Source organism: Pseudorca crassidens, chromosome 1, assembly GCF_039906515.1.
Source record: "Pseudorca crassidens isolate mPseCra1 chromosome 1, mPseCra1.hap1, whole genome shotgun sequence".
NCBI classification, from domain to species: Eukaryota; Metazoa; Chordata; class Mammalia; order Artiodactyla; family Delphinidae; genus Pseudorca; species Pseudorca crassidens.
Window position 1 is genome coordinate 178,229,144 of NC_090296.1, and position 20,902 is coordinate 178,250,045.

The window sequence follows — 20,902 nt, forward strand, 5'->3', positions numbered from 1 at the left end:
AATGATACTTTTTAATGTGAAAGCTTCAGCCCCTGTTTCAGACACTAAGCAAATGCATACTAAATTCTGGAGGGTTTTGGAAATATTTAACACACCACACATATACAAGTGAAATAAATGTTTCATGAAACAAAATGCATAGCTTACTGCAGGGTGGCACTGTGAAATGTCCTATTTATTCTTTCCTTCTTCCCTTCACTGTTTCCTTCTTTCTTTTTTTTTTTTTTTTAAAGGGTTGGGACCTACAATATGGAAAGTACTTTGCAAAAGTGACAGCCACCTTAGAGGCATGATTATGAACATTAATTACACTTAACTGGACACTAGTGAATTATGTTTACACTCAGCTTAAGCCAGGTGTAACATTCAATACAGGTAAAAGATGTCAGAAGCTTAGAGAGAGGGAAAAAGTTCAAATCATAAACCAAGGAATGAGAATCAGACTGGCATCAAATTTCTTATCAACTAGAAGGTAATGAAGCACTTATTTTCAAAGTTCTGAGAAAAAAAAAATTATCATGAGCTTGGAATTCTATACCAAGCTAAACAACTGATTCGGTATGAGGAAAAAGTAAAAACGTTTACAGATATTACAAGGTGGGGTGAGCTGAAGAATGACTCCCCAAAATATGTCCACATCCTAATCTCTGGAACTTGCGGATGTACCTAATATGGCAAAAGGAATTTGCGGATGTAATTAAGTAAGGATCTTGAGGTGGGAAGGTGACCCTGTATCGTGAAGGTGGGCATAACGCAATCACAGGAATCTTATGAAAGGCAGCCAAGAAGGTCAGAGGAGGAAGTAGGTGTGAGGATGAAGGCAAGAGGCTGGAGTGATGTGAGGAAAGAAGAGGCCATGAGCCAAGGAAAGGAGGCAGCCTCCAGAAGCTCAGAAAGGCAAGGATGCCCATTCTCCCCTAGTGGCTCCAGAAGGAATCAGCCCTGCTGACTTCAGCCCAGTGGAACTGATTTCAGACTTCTGGCCTCCAGCACAGTAAGAGAATCAATCTTGTTTTAAGCCACCAAGTTTGTCATAGTTTGTTACAGCAGCAAGAGGAAACTAATACAATGATTCAGAGTTTACTGCCTAAACAATGTTTCTTTGACAAAGACTCTCTCCTTGTCCAAACTTTTAACCATCTTCTTTACTAGGCCTTGAGTCCTGTTTTAGCCTGCCTAGCCCAGCTGTAGCAAAAATCCTGCTAAGTCAGTTCAGTGAGAGTCCCCCCACCCTTGACATCTCTTTGCTCTTGATATCTGGTCAGATTCCTCATCTCCCACCCTTGATATCTGGTAACACTGGCCTGCCTCTACCAAAAATCCTGTTAAGTTGGTTTAGCAAGAATCCCATCCTTGAAGTCTCCTCTTAGTAATTTTCTATCCACCAAGGCCCTCACTTGACTGACTGACTATAAATCTCTTATTTATAGGGATTTCTTTATTGTTTTAGTAAGTGTCAGAATAATTTTTTAACAGAATCAAAAAACGGGGTAGACACAGGATCCATGCAATCTCAGGAAGCTAACCGTGTAGTTGCCTAGAGAGTGACCACCCTGCATTAGAATAGGGAATACAAGGTGTCTTCAAGAAGAAAGTGGATTCTAGACAACATGTAGATCACAGATATTATTAGCGATACAGTGAAAGCTTACATATGAAAGACACCAAAAAGAGGATAAGAAGACTATTAGAAAATTCAGAACAAAGTAGAGAGTGATAAAAGTCATGGTCAAATATGAAGCAATGTACTAAGGGGCATGGCTATGAATTTGATACATATGGGAAAAGTGAATTCATCTGACCTTGACACTTTCAACGTTAGGATTATATTTCCTTCCTACATACTTCATCATAATGTTTGAGATTGAAGTAAATTATATTGACTACTGACACTGTGATTATATAAGGATTTTATTGGCTTTTAATGTTCATAATCAACTATATACAAAGCATCTAAAATTGAACTCTGATCTGCACACTTCCACACACCCCACTCCAAACCTAAGTCCCCCCTTCCTAGAAGCAGCCACCGTTATCTCCCAAAACTATTCTCCCACTATACAAGAATCTGCATGTATGTATGCACATACACATATATTTAAATGTCCCTTTTCTATTTAAAAACTAGAACCATTCTATAAATAATTCTAGATCTTACTCTTTTTTGCTTAACAGTACATCTTCGAGCTTATGCATATCAACACCAATAAAGCCTTAGCAACCAGTTCCTGCAGGGAAGAAGTTTAGGCTGTGAGCCCTGGTTTGTGGCATCTGCCAATTTCTATGCTGCGAATATTCCCACTGTGGCAGCCATTTACCAAGGTACCAGTGTGATGTCACCAGATGCATAGTTCAGGCTGGGTCCAATATATCAGTGGCTCTACCTCAACCTTTTTCACAGCTGTAAAGTTTCCCAATGCACGAACATAATTTATTCAACTAGTCCTTTCTTAGGAATTCGAACTAGGATAAACTAGAGAGTCAATTTGTAATGAGAGTTAAAGGTGAAACATTATGAGGTAAAGAGCTTAACAGGTTACTGTAACCAAAGGCAAGCTGAAAAAAAAGAGGAAGCAGAAACTACCAGTAAGCTGAGAAAAAGATGTTTCAGAGAGGAAAACGGTACCCAATACGCAGAGCAAAGCAGAGTCACCATCAGAGAGACCTTTTAGCCTAAAAAAAAAAGAGAGCGTCTAGCCCGCCTCTGAGCTGCTGCTGCGGTTGCTGGCTCTCCTCTCCTGCTCAATGCATGTACACAAAGCAAATGCCTTCTCCTGAAATGATCTGAGTGAATTACCCACGTCTATAATCTGAGTTCTTTAATTCCATCTCAGCTTTCAACCAAAAGAGGCCCTAAGTATCGATGGTGTCTAAACAATGTTTCAGTTATTTGTGATCGCTTTCGTAGAGTACTATGGACTAAGATACACCAATTATAAAGATTCTTCTAATGATAAAATCTTAAAAGGCACCATTGCTAAAAACGTCAGCATTCATTTTGCCGTGCTCTAGATCCAAGGCTGAAGGGAACGCTCAGAGGAGAAATAAGCCGAGTTAAACAGATCAACATCAAAACACAACTAAAAACAAAATAAAGGAAGGCACACCAGTCACAAGAGAACCTGAAATACCACTTATTTTAACTAGTTATTCTGTGAGAGATGAAATTCAATACGGACACTTAAAAGTGACGTATACCTACTCTCCCCGCAACAAAGTTTATTACTGGGTAGCATCCTGGGAGAGCTTCACATCCTTAGCCAAAAGCTCCACCTGGTGGTCCTGTGAGCACTGATCCCAAATCTCCTGTCCCTTTTACCCTAATCCATGCTCCTGCGCCCTCCAGCACAGTCCCACCTCCACCTCTCACAGCTCAGCTAACTCCACCTTAAACAAGTGTCGTATCAAAAATGTACAACCTCAAAAACCCATTTCTCTCCTTCTTCCTTCCCCCACTCGAGTAGTAATCTCAGAAAAATCATTTGGCTTCCTTCCCTCTGTCCATGTTAACTTGGAAACAACACAACAACAAGACTCTGATCACAGCTGCAATTACAAAAATAGTGTAACTAATCATGATCAAGGAAGGGACAGCCAAAGGCTGAAAGTTAAATACAGGAAAGAACCAATGCCATAAACCCAAAAGTCCTCAGAAATGCCCCACTTTCCACTTCAAAAGAGCCACACAAGCTTCCACATACATCTTCATACTCCTCTGGTAATAAGCACTGTCTGATACAATAAAAGTGTTCAAACAATAAGCCTAAGTGCTCTTCAATTTTAGCTTTTAACTGTCAGTGTAAATATGATTTATACCTTTCCATTCAAAATATTTCTATTATCTCACTAGTAGCATGATATCAGCATTTTCTATTATATCATGTTTTCATTTTTAAATTTTTCATTCAGTGTGCAGAACACATTTCTTCAAACAAATTCTTATACAGAAGCCCAACTTTCAAGCAAGGAGAGTGATGGGGTTGAGGAGAGATAAAGCAAAGTCCTCGTGTTAGCACGTTTGTCATCTACTGCTCAAACGAGTTCTCTTTCAACAGTTTCCCAACTGCCATCGCCACCTCCCTTTCATAGAGTCCTCTCAATTCTCCAGGCCCTTCTCTTGCTTCTACAAATAAAAAGATTAACATTTTATAATTGGTAGGTTGTCAGTATGTTGTTTTGTTTGTAAGCATATATATTTTAAGACCTGTAAGAACAGGACACATCTCCAATATTTTAAACACGGAGCACCCAGCATGAGGTAGATATTTAATATTTCTAAAACTAATAAAATATTTTAAATCATAATTTTAACAACAATTCCAGGGAAGGCTTCTATTACTTGCTTCCTGAATTCTAGAAAGATGAGAAACAAAATAATTTTAAAGTCCTACAATTACTGACAAGGACTCATTATAACAGGATAATTTTTTTCCCTAAAATTTAATCATGACTACAGACCTACTAGAGGATCCACCTTACCAATGCCCATTGCCATAAAGGTAGAATTGGTTACTGGTAGAACTGGCCTTTAGATCTACTGTATTTACCATCTGTTACCCACAACAATTTACTGAATATACTTACTTCCATGTCACTTCTATTAAACTGTAATCTCCATGAACAAAAGACAGTATCTCATTCATCTTGGTATCTCTTATATCCATCACAGTGCCCGGCACACAGTAGTTGCTCACTAAGTATTTCTTTTGAAAAATTACTCAAAATTAGTTACTAATGTGAATTATTCAACCAGGTAAACACAATATATCAACTTATTTTAAAAATTAGATTTATAAGCTGTTTTCCAGATATAGCTTTACTGCAAAAAAAAAAATATATATTCTTCTGCTAAAGACTCTTACCTTTTTCATACATTTTATTCTGTTTTTTTTTTAAAGTCTATTTCAAGGTAGCATTTGAAATATTATTAGGACTCAGACATGAGAAGTCACAATCTATTTCTGATGAGCACTTCTGATTATTTGCAAGACCTTCATATTCATTAAGGAATGAATGAATACATTCATGAATAAGTGTATGTAGGTACTATGTGGCTACTGGAAGATGAAAGAAACCAGAGACTTGTTTGTTATGTCTGTGTTCCAACCTCACACTTCCCCTTTTTCCAGCTCCCCAACCTACTCACAGACCATCACTGTCTCACTTTCTTTACTGGAAGCTCCAGCTCACTCAGCCCCGTGTGCCCCCATCATGCTTCAAGCTCACATGGAGGGCCTTCAGCCAGAGAAACACTCCCAACTCCCTCCCACTCTTCCTTCACTCCTCTCTCGGGAGCAGAGGAGTTGGGGATGGGCTTGGCCGAGCTCCTCGTTTTCTCACCCAGCCACCCCATCAGAAGGGCACATCCCTTCTGATATCCTCTCTATGCAGGAAAGCACCTGCCCTGATGGGAGGCCTGGGGTTGCTTGGCTGTGCTAGTCACCCGGTGGGTAAATCTAAGTCAAGAGAGGCTAATAAGCCCTTTCCACTTCAGATCTAACGTGCCCTCCAATCAGCCAAAAGATTTTGCTCTCCATCTGTCAATGTCTCCTGTGTTACTTCTCAGAAAGAAAGAGCATTACTACTGGTTCCCTAGAACTCGCAAAATCAGACTAGTAACTCCAACGTTTATGTGTAAGATGATTCACAGAGAAAAAGGATATGAAGTGATGTAACAATGTTTAAATACCATTACTACTAATGAGAAACATAATTACTACTTGTTGAATGTGAGTTTAATTTCCACATTTGGCAGCAGGGTTGAATGACAAAATTGCCAACGACAGATACCTAGAACCAAGACAAGCATATGAGTCATTTTACTCACTTCAACCTGCCTACAATTGCTGGCAAACTCAAGACTACACCTTAGCAGTTTTTCTAGCAGCATGAGAGCACGATTGTAGTAACAGATGACACAAGACTGGTGTGTAACAACTCCTTGCTTGTGGATACTTTATAACCTGCTTAGTGCAGGTTTAATACGTACCAGACATTTACCATGCATTTACTATGCATAAACTCACATAATCCTCACAGCAACCTACTCCGTCAGTTTTATGACCCTCCCTAGTTTACACACAGGGAGCGTGATGTTCGAAGAGGCGAAGCGATTCAGGTCCTACAGGAAGTAAGTGGCAGAGCAGAGTCTGGCTGTCTGACTTCAAAGCCCTGTTTCTAACCGCCACACTATTTGTTAAAGTATAAGTGAGTGATCTTTTTCTATTTCTTCTCACCTCTGCTAGTCCTTACATTTCTTTTCTTAGAAACAAATCTATTTGTGATTCCTATGAATTTTAACAGTTGTTTTCTGGGTTCCAGTAGCCTTCCAATCTTATCACACTAAATTGTCAATTATTTGTGCAAAATGGAGACCAATGGTGTTGTGTAGAATCCAAGAACCATTTATATAAAATATTCTTCGTGATCATAACCTCCTCTATTACATTTTAAGTGGTATATCAATACTTTAGGATAGTAACAGGAAATGATCAAGAAATAGGCAAAAAAAATTGACAGGATAATCACCAAATTACTGAAGTTAACTTTACTAAAATACTTTATGCTTTTAGTAGATACTAAATCAAATGTCTTCACGATTAATTTCTATGATTACAGAAAGAATTCTGTTGAATCCACTTCATTTCCTTAACTTTCACAACTCTTTCAGCTCATTCGGAATTGTAAGCATGTATAGTTTTATTAATTACAAAAAAACTTTGTGTTAAATTCAGCCCAATGGGTATTAATAACAAATGATGCAATTACAGCAAATTCTTGTAGACCAGATATAAGACAAAGAGAATTCACAGACTGCTCACCCTAATAGCAAATAACTAATTCCACAGATAGTTTGGCAAGCCTTATTCTAAACCCAAAGGTAACTTTTCTACTCTTTAAATCAAAAATGCAAATATGCAAAAACCAAATTGTGCCCAAAATGACACATGAAAACAAGAACTAAGTATTACCCACAACAACTGAGTAGTAAACAGGAAGAACTGCATTAATACATAAATAAAAGTATAAGCTATGCAAGTATTTGGTCCCCAAATGGCCCTTAGGTTCAAATTGGAACATAAGGCCATCAAAAGCCAGCAATGTGGGATACAATAAATATAAGTGCTCATATCACACTGAAGCTGTCATTCATACAATCATTAAAAAGAGAGACAGGGCTTCCCTGGTGGCGCAGTGGTTAAGAATCCACCTGCCAACACAGGGGACATGGGTTCGAGCCTTGATCCAGGAAGATCCCACATGCCTCGGAACAACTAAGCCCGTGTGCCACAACTATTGAGCCTGTGCTCTAGAGCCCGCGAGCCACAGCTACTGAAGCCCGCATACCACGTCTACTGAAGCCCGCATACCACGTCTACTGAAGCCCACACGCCTAGAGCCTGTGCTCCACAAGAGAAGCCACCGCAATGAGAAGCCCTCGCACTGCAACAAAGAGCAGCCCCCGCTCGCCGCAACCAGAGAAAGCCGCACACAGCAACGAAGACCCAACACAGCCAATAAATCAATAAATCTATTTTTTTAAAAAAAAGAGACAGAGCTCTAAACTCTGACACAACACCACATAACTCTCACAACATACAACACACCTCACCTAACAAATCCTAGCAACATGATCTATACATATTATACAACAAACATCAAAACTGCTATACATAGAGGGGTAGTCATTGATCAGGAGTCTAGATGCATTAAGTACCAACAAAGAGCCAGGCTCATAAGTAATAGCTAGCACTTATTCTGCACAATCTAAAAGTCTTATGTATATTATTTCATTTAATGTCTTCACATCTAAACTACGAGGTAGGTATCATTATCATTCATTTAAGAGACAAGAAAATTGTTAGGTTAATGAACTTGCAAGGATCACACAGCTTTGAAGTTGGAGAACTGGCATTCAGACCAAGACAATAAGGCTTCAGAGCGCTCTTAATCACTCCACATGGTCTTTGAATAAATAAAATAGCAAGCAAATGAACAAAGGTTTATCAAGAGGATCTGTCAACAGGTATCATCAAAATAGCATTAAACAAGGGCAAGAGGCCAAGGAAATACCCTACAGTCAATAGGAAGCCAATGTGTTTCTGAAGAGAAAAGAGGCCAGAAAAGCTGTGGAGAAAATGAAGATCACTCAGGAAGGAAGAACAGTTTATCCTGCCTGTTAACAATGCACACTTGTTTGCTGAGCTTTTAATACCTATTAGCCACTGTGCTAGGTGTACAGAAAACCTCATTTAATATTCAAACAACCCTATTATCATTTACATTTTGCAGATGACAAAAATGAAACGTAGAGGTCAAGCAACTTGTCCAAGGCTAAATTATCATCAGAGTTCAACTCAAACCCACATTTGAAAGGCTCCAAAGTCTGTGTCCACCTGCCCATTATGCCAGAGAGAGAGAGAGAGAGAGAGAGAATGAATGTGTGTGTGTGTGTGTGTGTGTGTGTGTGTGTGTGTGGTGTGTCTAAACTAATAAGGTCTACACTACCTAGAAACTGGTGCACAGTTACCAGGAAGTGGGTTAGTTGATTCCAGTGTGCTCGAAACTACTGTTCTTGTGTTTCCACAGTGAATATCCTACTCCAATAAAAAGAAAAGTCTTCCTAGATCTGAAAATGATTACTTTCCAAAGTTACTTATTCCTGTACACTTTCAGATACCCAAGCTTCCAAGGTTTCACTTCACTGATTCCATAAAGCTGCCATAGTGTTTTAAGGATATAAAATGCATTTTCACAGTATGTGATTATTATAAACAAGGAAGCAAGTTTTTCTAAAGTTTAAATTGAGGCAGCTAACTATTGTTTTCATATACAACTAGATACAATTATACAATTAAGCTTTTTTTTTTTTTTTTTTTTTTTTTTTTAATGCTTTACTAGTTACCAACTGCCAGACCCTGGGCAGGAAACAAGGAAGCAGGTGCTCCACACCAGTCGCATCTTACATGGTTTTTCATTCATACCATCTATTCACTATAATCCAGTCCTACACTTTTTTTCTTTTTTACAAACCCTTTCAACCACGTCTTTATTTTTTTCTATATACAACACATGATGTTCTTCAGAGTAAACATTCATTAGCTCTAAAGTATACCAAACTTTAAAAAATAATATTCCCAACACATCTCCTACTGGCATTTGGTAGTATATAAACATTGTACAAAGATTTCAGTATTTCCCTGACAAAGACACCTTAATAAAACAAAATAGACATTGTTCACCAAAGCTAAAGGAATGGGCAGTGAAGTTCTCACATCATTGTTTCAATGGTGGCACAGATGCTTCACAAAACATTCACTTACTAAAAGCATTCTATCAATCCAATCTGAATATCATCTTGGAACATAAATGTGCATAATTTAAAGAAAGATCAAACACCTTCACAAATTCTTAACTCTTGACTTATACAAGTACCAAAATATAAGTAAAAGCATTTTCAAGCTGAGTTAGAGAAAAATCAGCACAGTAGTACACTAATATTACCCTATCTTCAATAAATAACCATCTAGGACCAAGAAACAAATCTTCTTCATTTTTGGCATTTTGTTGGCTACCAGCAGAGTAGGTAATAAAGTTTCCTTAGCTTTACCCTTGGACAAAATTTGAAAAATTGGGAAAGTAGGCACAGTGTATGTAGCCATGTGTTTATTCAGCAGCGTTGATGGAGGGCCAGCCAGGTGCCCAGGACCATGGCGCAGAGCGAGCCGCTCGGGAAGCCTGGCAAGCAGCGGGGGACTCATGCCACATGGCGACAAAGGCTGCAGGAGAAGGACACGCCATGCGCTGTGAGAGCAAAACAGAGAGAGCAATCGAGGCTGGCTGAGTGATTCGAGGAAGGCCTGAAAGAGGAGGGGATCGTTCCTGTGACAGCTCAGCTGGACTGAACAATGCAAAATATTTCCCTGGTCTTGAAACTCTGCCTACATTGTACACCTTGCCCTCGGTTCTTCTTCTTCCTCCTTTGCTACTTTTTCTCAGTATTTTGTGTTAATTCCTTCCCTTCTGTCTACTCTTCGAAGACAAGGTTCCTCAGGATTTGCTGTCTAGGATTTGCCCCAGCTCATCCTTGGCATTCGTCAGTTTTTAACATTTCAGTTTCAATACTGGAGCAAGTTATCCTAAAGGCCATGTTATATAACCACCAGCAGGTCCCTGAGGTGTGAGTGTGAACCAGCCCGTGTGTGAGCGAGAGAGTTGGTCACCTGCCGCAGAGGGAGCCCCACTGCCTGGCCGGCGCCTGTCCCTATGCACTGTCACCAACGCACCAAATCAAATGGGGCGGGGGGAGGGGGGTGAAGAAAAACTGAGCAAAACAAAATTTGAATGGCTTCAAAAAGAAAACAACCTGGCAATATTTTGGAAGTACTTCTGAATTGAGGGGCCTGCTACAGTAACACAGCATGAGCCCCTCTAGAGGTGACCCACAGAGGTCTTAACTGATGGATCTCACCAGAAGTGTGCCAGCGGAAGCCTACAGTTATCCCAACACCAAGCACCAAATCATCAACAAACAAACAAACAAAAACACCATGAACAGAAAAAAAGACTGAAATGAAATGCACCAAAATGGTAACATTTTAACCTCTGAAAGGAAGAAATATGAATAATTTTATTTTTTTCTTTTGTATTTTTTGAATGGTCAATAATAGGCATATACTTTTATTATAAAATATGCTTTTATAAAAAATATAATATTGATATATGTTAGAAAAAATTTTTTTTAATTTTCCAAACACATTTTAAGTTTTTTAATAAAAGAGTATGCTGACTAGAAAAGACTTGCTCCTCAGTCTTTTTTATGAGGTTTTAGATGAAAAGCTATGAAACAGTTTTTGAAGAGAGTCATCTACAGTCATCAAAATGACTCTGCTGTATCTTTATGGATACCTAAAAATTCCATTTGAAATATCTAATAATCAGTCATGTAAGTGAACGAAGGTCAGATTAAGAATATAAACACCAGCTTTCCCTTGGAAAAATGAGGTGGATTAAGTCTTCCAATATGTATTAATTCAAAAATTACTGAGCATAACTTATTGCCAATGCACTGTGAATACATATGGATAAAACATAATTCTTCAAAAAGATCACAGTTTTCAGGACTTCCCTGGTGGCACAGTGATTAAGAATCCGCCTGCCAATGCAGGGGACACAGGTTCGAGCCCTGGTCTGGGAAGATCCCACATGCCGCGGAACAACTAAGCCCGTGTGCCACAGCTACTGAGCCTGCGTTCTACAGCCCGCGAGCCACAACTACTGAGCCCATGTGCCACAACCACTGAAGCCTGTGCACCTAGAGCCCGTGCTCTGCAACAAAAGAGGCCACTGCAATGAGAAGCCTGCGCACCACAACAAAGAGTAGCCCCCGCTCACCGCAACTAGAGAAAGCCCACATGCAGCAACAAAGACCCAACGCAGCCATAAATAAATAAATTTATCTTTAAAAATCAGTTTTCTGAGTCAGAAAAATAATCAACTGTAAATAATGTGATAAATGCCCCTCAATAGATATTTTTAAATGGTACAGAGAAGCCAATAGGAAAAAAGCAAAGTCAGAAAAAGACTTTACCTACAAGGCAACATGTGACCCAGGTCTTACAAGAATGGTGGAAACTCACCATTTGGACAAGTGGAGAAAGCCGTGACGTTCTAATAAAAAGCTGGAGTCCATGGTGACAGTACAGCTATTTCAATAGCACCTATGGCAACAGTCACGTTGGGCAGGGAAGACAGGTCTTTTAACTTTTATCATTTTTCCTTCCCCTTCTCTTTTCATAATATCCCACCCATCCACTGGAACAGAAGGTAATCTCTTGGTGCAAAAGTTAAGCGTACACAGGAAAATAAGCAAAGGAAAAGATTTGGGGATTAAAAATTAGTTTGAGGCCATAAATAAAATGAAATAAACTTACCAACAACTCATCTTTTGATACATTAACATATCATTATTACCGAGGTATTCATTCATTACTACCTGGGTCATTCAGAATTGAATGACTAAGAGAATGGTAATTGTAAGTCTTTTATTAATGATGTAAAATTCTGCTCAAAACACAAATTTTAAAAACAAGTCTAATCACATCCAAATATATTTTCCTTTAATATTATGAAGTGCCTATATGATGTATTCATTAATTTCCTAATAATGAATATAACATATTTGAGAAAAATAGCAGTAGTAGCGTATAGATTTCCAAAAGAAACTTGCACCATTACATTCAAGATTTAAAGACAAAAACAAAACAAGTCTTAAATGCAACTGACTGATGAGAGAAAAGGGGAAAGGGCTGCCATTAGGCTCCAGTTAACACCTTGTCCGGAGATCCTGAAAATTTACATTTAAGGTTTCTTGACAGTAACCTATAAATCCCATTCCCACTCCAATGCCTCACCCTCAATTTACCTCAAAAACTTATGCACAGGTTCAAAGTCATTTTTTTTACACAGCAGCCGAAGAATAAAACTCTTTTAAGAGTCATTAAATGGGACAAAGCCTCTTCCAGAATACTCTACTTGATGAGTTATGCCAATTTCCACATACTCCAGGAGACTGACTATAAAAATACATTTTACATAAAAGACCTGCCATCCTTCTCATTGTGGAAAGTATTTCTTAGAAAGTACTATTACCTACTCATTGAGTAAACTATCTGAAATTACAGAATGCATTTAGAACAGTAAACCAAATTCCTCTTTTATGAGTAAATAAGCATGACCAACTTCACAATGCAGCAAAAAAGATTGGAAACGACATAAATGTTCATCAATTCAGCTGTTAAAAATCATGAAGCAATATTCTGTACTGATTTGATTTGGATTCATCTCCAAGGTATACTAGAGGGGAGAAAAAAGGCAAGGTTCAGAACAGTGTGTATAACACACTACTGGGGTCAGGGATGTACATAAATACACAAAGTTAACAGCGGTTGTCCTGGGGGAGATGAGTGGAAAGGACACTTATCTCTCACTGGATAACCTTCAGTACACCTTGAATTGTTTACCATGTACATGTGCCACCTTATCAAAACATAACACATAAAGGTTTTAAGAACTGTAAAGATAATTAATAGGAGAAAAATCCTTTCTCAGGAAAAGGTGGAAGATTTACTACTGCTCCAACATAGCTGCTTCTGCACAAGCAGATGGTCCCTTATTTTAGTCTCCAGAGACCTCTCAAGTGCAAGGCCACCTCAGCTTTTCCTGATGGAATGGATTCACCTTCCAGTTGTCTTTACTGCTCTAAAGGAAGGAGAGGAAGAAAAGAAATTCAAAGAGATAGAAACTATTGTCAAATGCAAAACTTCTTCTTTCCTGTGACCAAATGAAAACCAATGAATACTTTCACCTCCAGCAGCCCATGCAGGCAGGGGGTCTGTGTCAGCGCAGGAAGAGGAGATTAAGGGTCTATATTCTATTTTCTGGGTATATGGCCAGAAAACTAGGCCCTCTACCACAATAATCTGTAAAAGGATCAGCGCTTTACTGAGAACTGCAAAAATTAAACAAAGGATAATACATTATATTTTATGCTATTTAGGGCTGGTTCACATATTTTAAAAATAAGCACAAGCCAAACAACAAAACTGACAGGACAATCTGCCTCAGCAACTCACACTACAACTTTCCTATCAGTTACTTACCAGAGCGGATTTTTATTGCTGACAAATCTGGGTGGTTTTGTAATGGATGTCTTACACCAGGGGGTCCCCAACCCGCCCCGCCCCCGTGGACTGTCTGCGGCCAGTTAGGAACTGGGCCGCACAGCAGGAGGTGAGCGGCCGGCAAGCAAGGGAAGCTTCACCTGCTGCCCCCGTGGCTCGCATTACTGCCTGAACCATCCCCCTCCCCCCCAACCCGGCCGGGGAAAAATTCTCTTCCACAAAACATTATAAACTTGCGTTTATGTTTTTGAGATGTCCTTAAAGCCCTTTAGAGGGTATTTTTTTCATTTAAACTCATATCTTCCTTATGACACTGATCTTGCCAACTGCTTTTTTTGCCAACTGCAGTCCTTTTCAAGAACATAACTTTAATAAACTTGCTGACAAACAGATTACATTTATAATCTGTTGTGAATGGCAACAGATCACTGTGAATGGCAAGTTACTTTAACTGACCATTTTTAATACAACCAATTTAATGGGTTCTTTGGTTTCCAATAAAGCCATCAATGCTTTGACAACTTCACAGACTCACTATGTGCAAAGCTCTTTGCAAGTACTGAGGAGCATAGAATACTGAAACACAGTATCTGCCCTCAAGATGTTTACAACCCTGTAAATGAATAAAAGTGTCCTTACCCTAAGAGATGTGTTACTACACAACTTAAACTGTTTCTAACTAGACCAGAAAACTACATAGCATGTAGTTTTGAACTAATGAACTAATTCTAAGAGGTGATTATCTAAAGATAGAACAGAGTTTTGGTGAGATCATTCTTCTGTTTACTTCAATATTATAAATGAGAGCCAATGTGGATTTTTCTTCTAGGAGATGCCTTCAGTTTGACTTATGTTCCTCGAGAAATCTAAGCACATCTAGAAATCAGAAGCTCAAGCTGCTTGGCACTAGGAAAGCCAACAGAAACCAAAGTTAATTGCCTACTTCCCTTCAAACCCTAGCAAGCACCATAAATCTTGTGGGAAATGTGGTTATCTTTATTTATAATATGCTTTAGAAAAGGCCTTCCTACTGAATTATGTCTGGAATGTGTGTATATACGTAAACACCCACAAAAACCCTAGCTTTCCTAAAATCTACGGTCAATAATTTCACAAAAGTCTTAATAAATTAAAGTGAAATCAATATTGTTTCACAAATTTGTCCATATACCAGTAATTTTACCCCATTTTTTAAATCCAATTCAACAGAATTCTTAATAACTTCTCTACCACTTATTATTGATGTAAACTTGGGCCACAACCTGTGTGAGCTTCAGTCTCCTTACCTGTACAAGAGATACACGGTGATAAGAACAAGCGCTTAGCTAACATTTACTAAACGTCTACAATGTGTCAGGTACTGCTCTAAGCTAAGCATAATGTTCTAGGCGTATATTCTCAAGCAATGATCATATGTAAACTCAAACAACCCTATGGTGTAGTCACTATTATTATAACTAAATTACAGATGAGGAAAACAAAGGCATTCAGAAATTTCCAAAGGTCTCGCAGCCAGGTGCCAGGTGCCAGGTGCCAGGTGCCAGAGCCCAGACTGTTGAGAACCCAGAAGCCATATTCTAAATTAAGATACAGCTGCCTAAAAATTGTAAAAATCTCCTGTCCAACCTGTAGAATTCTTGCAAACATCCCATTTAATCAGGCTCATAAAAGCATTCCAGAACTTTTAAGTGCCATATAAACATAAGACACTAATTATGAATAAAGTCTTTAAGATTGATAAAATTGATTGTGTAGGTACCTAAGTAAAAATCAAAATTAAAAAGAAAAGTTAAAGGGATTAAAGGGAACCTCAAAATGTATCCAGCTCAACCTCCCCCAAATGATGACCTTCCCTCTATAACATTCTTAATAAGTGGTCACTCTAAATGCAGTGACCTTCAATGCTTCCAGAGATGAACTCTCACAAGCTCACAAGTCATCCCCTTCCATCTTAAAACGTTCTAATTAAATTATTATTAGAAATGTTTTCCTTTTAGTTCTAAACAAAATTGGGCTTTTGCACATGACAACCCATAAATACAAATCACTGATATATTCACACTGCACACATGACATTTTATTAAAGTCCCCTTTGAAATGTGACACCTAAATCCAACATGACAGCCCAGAAAAAGTCTGAGGTGAGGAGAACAACAGCTCTATTACCGTCCTTGATCGGCAACCAAACCAGGCTGGCAAGTCAATGTAATGCGCTCCAATTCAGCATATATGTAACATCTCTCAACCTCCTCTTAGGAGCTGTCTCAATTGCTATGTAGAGGTTGACATTTTATCTTTTTTAGTCAAGCTTTTTTTCATTTTGGTCCACTATTCTAGCCTGTAAGATCTTTGTAAATCTCCATTTCATAATCTTATAAGCTTCGTCAACTCTGTACCCTCCTCCTTCCATCATAAATCCAATGATTATAACTGAGTTTTTATTCTAGCCACCGAAAAGCTGTTGAATAAGCTAAGACCCTAGGACACACTGGCAAAGACCTTCACTCTGATGTAAATAAATTACTTTAAACATGATCCATCAATCATTATAAAATCCTTACATGACCAATTACTTCTAGTCTATGGTGGCATCATAGAAGACTTTATCACATACCTTTCTAACACCCAAATAAAACCTATCTCTAACATTTCCTTAGGTGGTCTATTCAGTGACAACAACAAAGAAGGAGGTTGCATTAGTTTATTCTTATTATACCCAGAAAAGCTCCTAAAGATCGCTTCCTTTTAAATGCATTCAAAAGCCATTATTTAATAAAATCAAGCTAGAATTCTGATTCAAATTATCATGAAACTCAATCATTTCTAATTACCAGAGTCTCCCCTTTCTCCTCTCTGAGTCCATTCTTCAGGTACTTTCTCCATGTTTTATTACCCTTACAAGACTATTCACAATTACTACAAAACCGTCCAAGACTATATTACTCGACTTAACCTAAAGTCCTGACTTAAAGGGTGTTACCACCTTCTAACCTACCTTGGACTTCAACTACGTCTCATTTCTGTCCATTCCCTTATCTGTTTGAAGATAACTTTGCTTTGACAAAACAGAAAAGCCGTTGGATGCAAAAGAGTCTGGCACTCAGATGCTCGTGCTCTCTCTCTCTCTCTCTCTCTCTCTCTCTCTCACGTTTACACAACATGACCTGCCCTGAACAGCAGGCCTATCTGGTCATTAGTGACCTTCAGGTACCAAATTATGCTTCTTAAGATGTTTTTGACATGCTCCACACTATTCACAGATGTCAATTCATCTGCGCTTGATCCTTCCTGACACTGGTTTTGTTAAGTACCTACTACTCTTTTCATTCATTACTGGTTACAAATCTTTTCTTCTACCTTTCATTCAAGCCCTTGAACTCAAAGAGCACCTTTAAGCAGCTACTTCATTTTGTGTAAATTCCTTTATCTTTTCTTTCTCATTAAAATCAGTAGCCATTGTAGATTTTTCTTTTATTGATTCAGGTCACCTTTTAGAGTCTGTGAATATAAGCAAGCCCACCTTCACACTAATATTTTTCTAAATCACTTTCCTATATATCATAACTGGTTACTGAACTTTCTTCCTTAAAACTTGACAGATTCTAAGAAGTTACCATCACTTCTACATTACCAACAAACACCCCCTCATTAGTTTGAATTAGCCCTGAAAAGCAGTTCCCTTCATTGTTCTTATAACATCCTAAAATATATACTTACCAGTAAGAATACAAGATGGATTTATTTATATTTGAATAAGCACTGTTGTCAAGCTTAAATTCTTGGTGAAAGAAGATGGTTACAAATGATAGCAAAGTCTCATAGTCTAAATGATTCAATGGGGAAAAGACAGTCTTTTCAATAAATGGTGCTGGAATAACTAGGTATCTATATGGGGAGAAATTAATAAACTTTGGCCCTTACCTCGAACAGTACACAAAAATTAACTTGAAATAAATCACAGATCTATACATACAGCAAAAACTATGGGACTTCTAGAAGAAAACACAGGAGAAAATCTTTGTGACACTGGGTTAGACGAAGATTTCTTTTAACTAAAATAAGCACAAACTATAAAAGAAATATTTATAAAATAGATCTTATTAAAATTAAAATAGAGCATCAAAGCTAAAATCTCAACTTCAAAAAATATAGTTAAGAAAACGAAATGCAAGCCACAGATAGCGAAAATACTTGTAAAGTATCTGCCAAAGAGCTTGTGCCCAGAATATAAAAAGAATTCCTACAACTAAATAAGAAGATAAACAGCACGTTTTTTAAATGGGCAAAAGATTTAACAGACTCTTAAAATACCAAGCAGATATCTTAACAAAGAAGATATTCGAAGGGCCAATAAGCATATAAAAAGATGCTCAACATCACTAGTTATCAGAGAAATGCAAATTAAAATCACACTGAGATCCACCACAGCTAAAGCTAAAAAGATGAACAATATCAAGCTCGCAGAGGGTGTGGATCACCTAGAACCCTCACACAGGGCTGTGAGAATACAGAATGGTACAGCCCCATTAGGAAAGAGTAGAAGCAGCTTCTAAAAGTTAAACATTAACTTTACCATATGACCCAGTAATCCAATTCCTGGTTATTTACCCAAAAGGTATTTACCCAAAACGAAAGCATACAGTCATAAAAACTTTTATGTGAATGTTCATACAAGTGTTATTCATAATAGCCAATAATGAGAAACAACCCAAATGTCCATAAGTTGGTGAATGGATAAACAAATTGTGGTTAACCTCTACTTTGGAATACTACTAAACTGTCAGCAAAGAATGTCCTGATTTATCAGTAAATGAAGGATGTTGCGGCCATCAAGCCATCAGCCACCGCAGCAGCCCCCAACTGTGCACCCTGAGAGAATTCAGGATGGAGAAAAACAGGACACTGGCCCTAGCTAGTTAAGGTGCATATCAAAGGAATGACTTCAAGAAGCCCAGACTGGCTAAATTCATTAACTTGAGGTGCTTGTTTTTTCTTTAATTAGCTGAAAGCTTTTGATGTCCAACTACCTGGTTTGCTTCAAAACTCCTACATATCCTGGCTCCTCACTTACCTCTTCGGAAGAGTCCCTCAGAGCGACCTGAGAGCCTGTCTTCCAGGCTGAAGTCCTCAGTATGTCCACTGAATAAAACATAGTTCTCCACTTTTAGGTTGTGCAATTTTTCTTCAGTCGACAAAATGATACAAAGGAACACATTACTAATACATGCAATAACATGAACAAAAGGAAGTCAAACCAAAAGACTTCATAGTGTACAACTCCATTTACACGAAATTCTAGAAAACACAAAACTATAGTGACAGAAAGCAGATTAGTGGCTGCTTGAGGCTGGTGGCCAAGGCAGAGAAACACAAGAAAATAAGAATTTTTAGGATTCTTGATGGAACTTTTCTATAGCAGGATATGGTTGGCTATGTGACTATATATAATTATGAAAATTCATCAAGCTATGCTGCAAGTGGATTCATTACACTGTATGGAAACAATACCTCAATAAATCTGAAAAAAGATTTCATCATCTCACATTTTTAACCATCACTAATCACTTTAGATTTTATTTTTATTACACTGTAACTGCTTTCTGTCTTTTGGAGAACCTCTAAATTCATGCCCCAATTTGTTACTTCTAGGCTGTTATAAAACTCAAGTAACTAAATTTATGTGAACAGTATGAAAAATAATCACCAACAAGCTCTGAGTGAGGGCCTGAGCCCTCTCTAAACAGCATACACGAGTTTAATGCACTGACTTCACGGCATCTACTTGGGAAGTTATTAGCTTCCTTCAAGGCTTTAACTGACAGCCCATAAAGTAACCTCTACATAAAGTAAAGGATCATTATAGTAAGAACAATGATAGCAGCTGACACTAACCATGCCCCCTGGGCCAGGCACCACACAGATCAGCCACTGCTATCTATCCCACTCTTCACCATCTGCAAGCAATACTCCAACCCACGCAGGCCTTCTTTCAGTTCCTAGTAACACCGCCACCACCCCACCTCTGTTTTTTGCGTCAGGACCATGGAATATTCTGTTCGCTCCAGCCGGAGCTCTCCCCTCTATGCTGACTGGCTGACTCTTGCCACTCTTCCCTTGTCAACCTAGGAGCTGCCCCTTCAGTGGTCCTCTTACCGTGCCTTGATACCTTCCTGACAGAAATACCGCAACTGTAAATTATCTGTTTGCTTGCTTGCTTTCTGTCTTCTCCACTGGACCCAGAGGTCAGTCCATGTCATTTTATTTTCCACTGTAAACCAGTGGTGATACAGTGCCTGACACCAAACTGATGCTCACTAAACTTATTGAATGACTAAATGAACAAACGAGAACTTCCTAATTTAATCCTAATCAAAACCCTAGTGACATAGGAACCACTGCAGACTTAGCGAGGGTGACACTGGCCATTACACAGCCATAAGGTGGTGGTGCCACAAATCACACCCAGGCCTCTCAGTCTCCAAATCTTGGGCATCTAACTGTATGTTAACATCTGTAAGTAGTTCTATAATGGATTGTTTAGGCCTATTCATCTAGTCTTAAGCTACTGGTCAGCTCCTATCACAAACTCAAGGACTATTTACTTCCCTGGAATTTTGTTTGATCAAATATGCTTTGAAATAAATGGGCCAGCTCAATTGTTGAGCAGAAATATTTACGAGACCTGATGGTACTTCCTGGAACAGGCTTTAATTGGGTACAGCTAAAGTTATAGTACATTCCCAAACAATAGGTGCATATTTTCGCTGAAGTAAATGATACAGTATTTACACATTCACCCTATTAACCACAGAGCTTGCTGTCTCACAGCTCTTACACACTACCAACTCTCACCCTACCATACTTCCCGCCGAGACTGAACAACAAAATGCCAGCCATCGTAAGCAAAAGACTTGACTATGCCTAGAGGCGTGGCATATACACACCAATTAAGAGAAAACAAAGGTTATATTCAGCAATGTGAGACTTACTACAATAATTCTATTCATCAGGAAAAAAATAAAAGCCATAAAAAGAACAGCAGAATAAAAGGGCTTCTGAATGACAGTGAACTTGAAAAAGTGAGTCAGGATAGTGAGTCATTCTTAAGTGTATACCTCAGAACTGTCAACAGATACTACCGTAAGTCCTAAAATGCTAATTATAATCTCTGTCAAAATAAGGAAATAATGCTACTTTATGTTGAATTCCTGTTTTCAATG

General features: G+C 38.5%; 1 protein-coding gene across 6 annotated transcripts in view; it reads right to left on the minus strand.

Moving 5' to 3' along the window:
- USP6NL (USP6 N-terminal like) overlaps window positions 1–20,902 on the minus strand; it is a 145,017-nt gene that overhangs the window by 69,586 nt on the left and 54,529 nt on the right. The gene's annotated exons all lie outside the window — the stretch shown is intronic.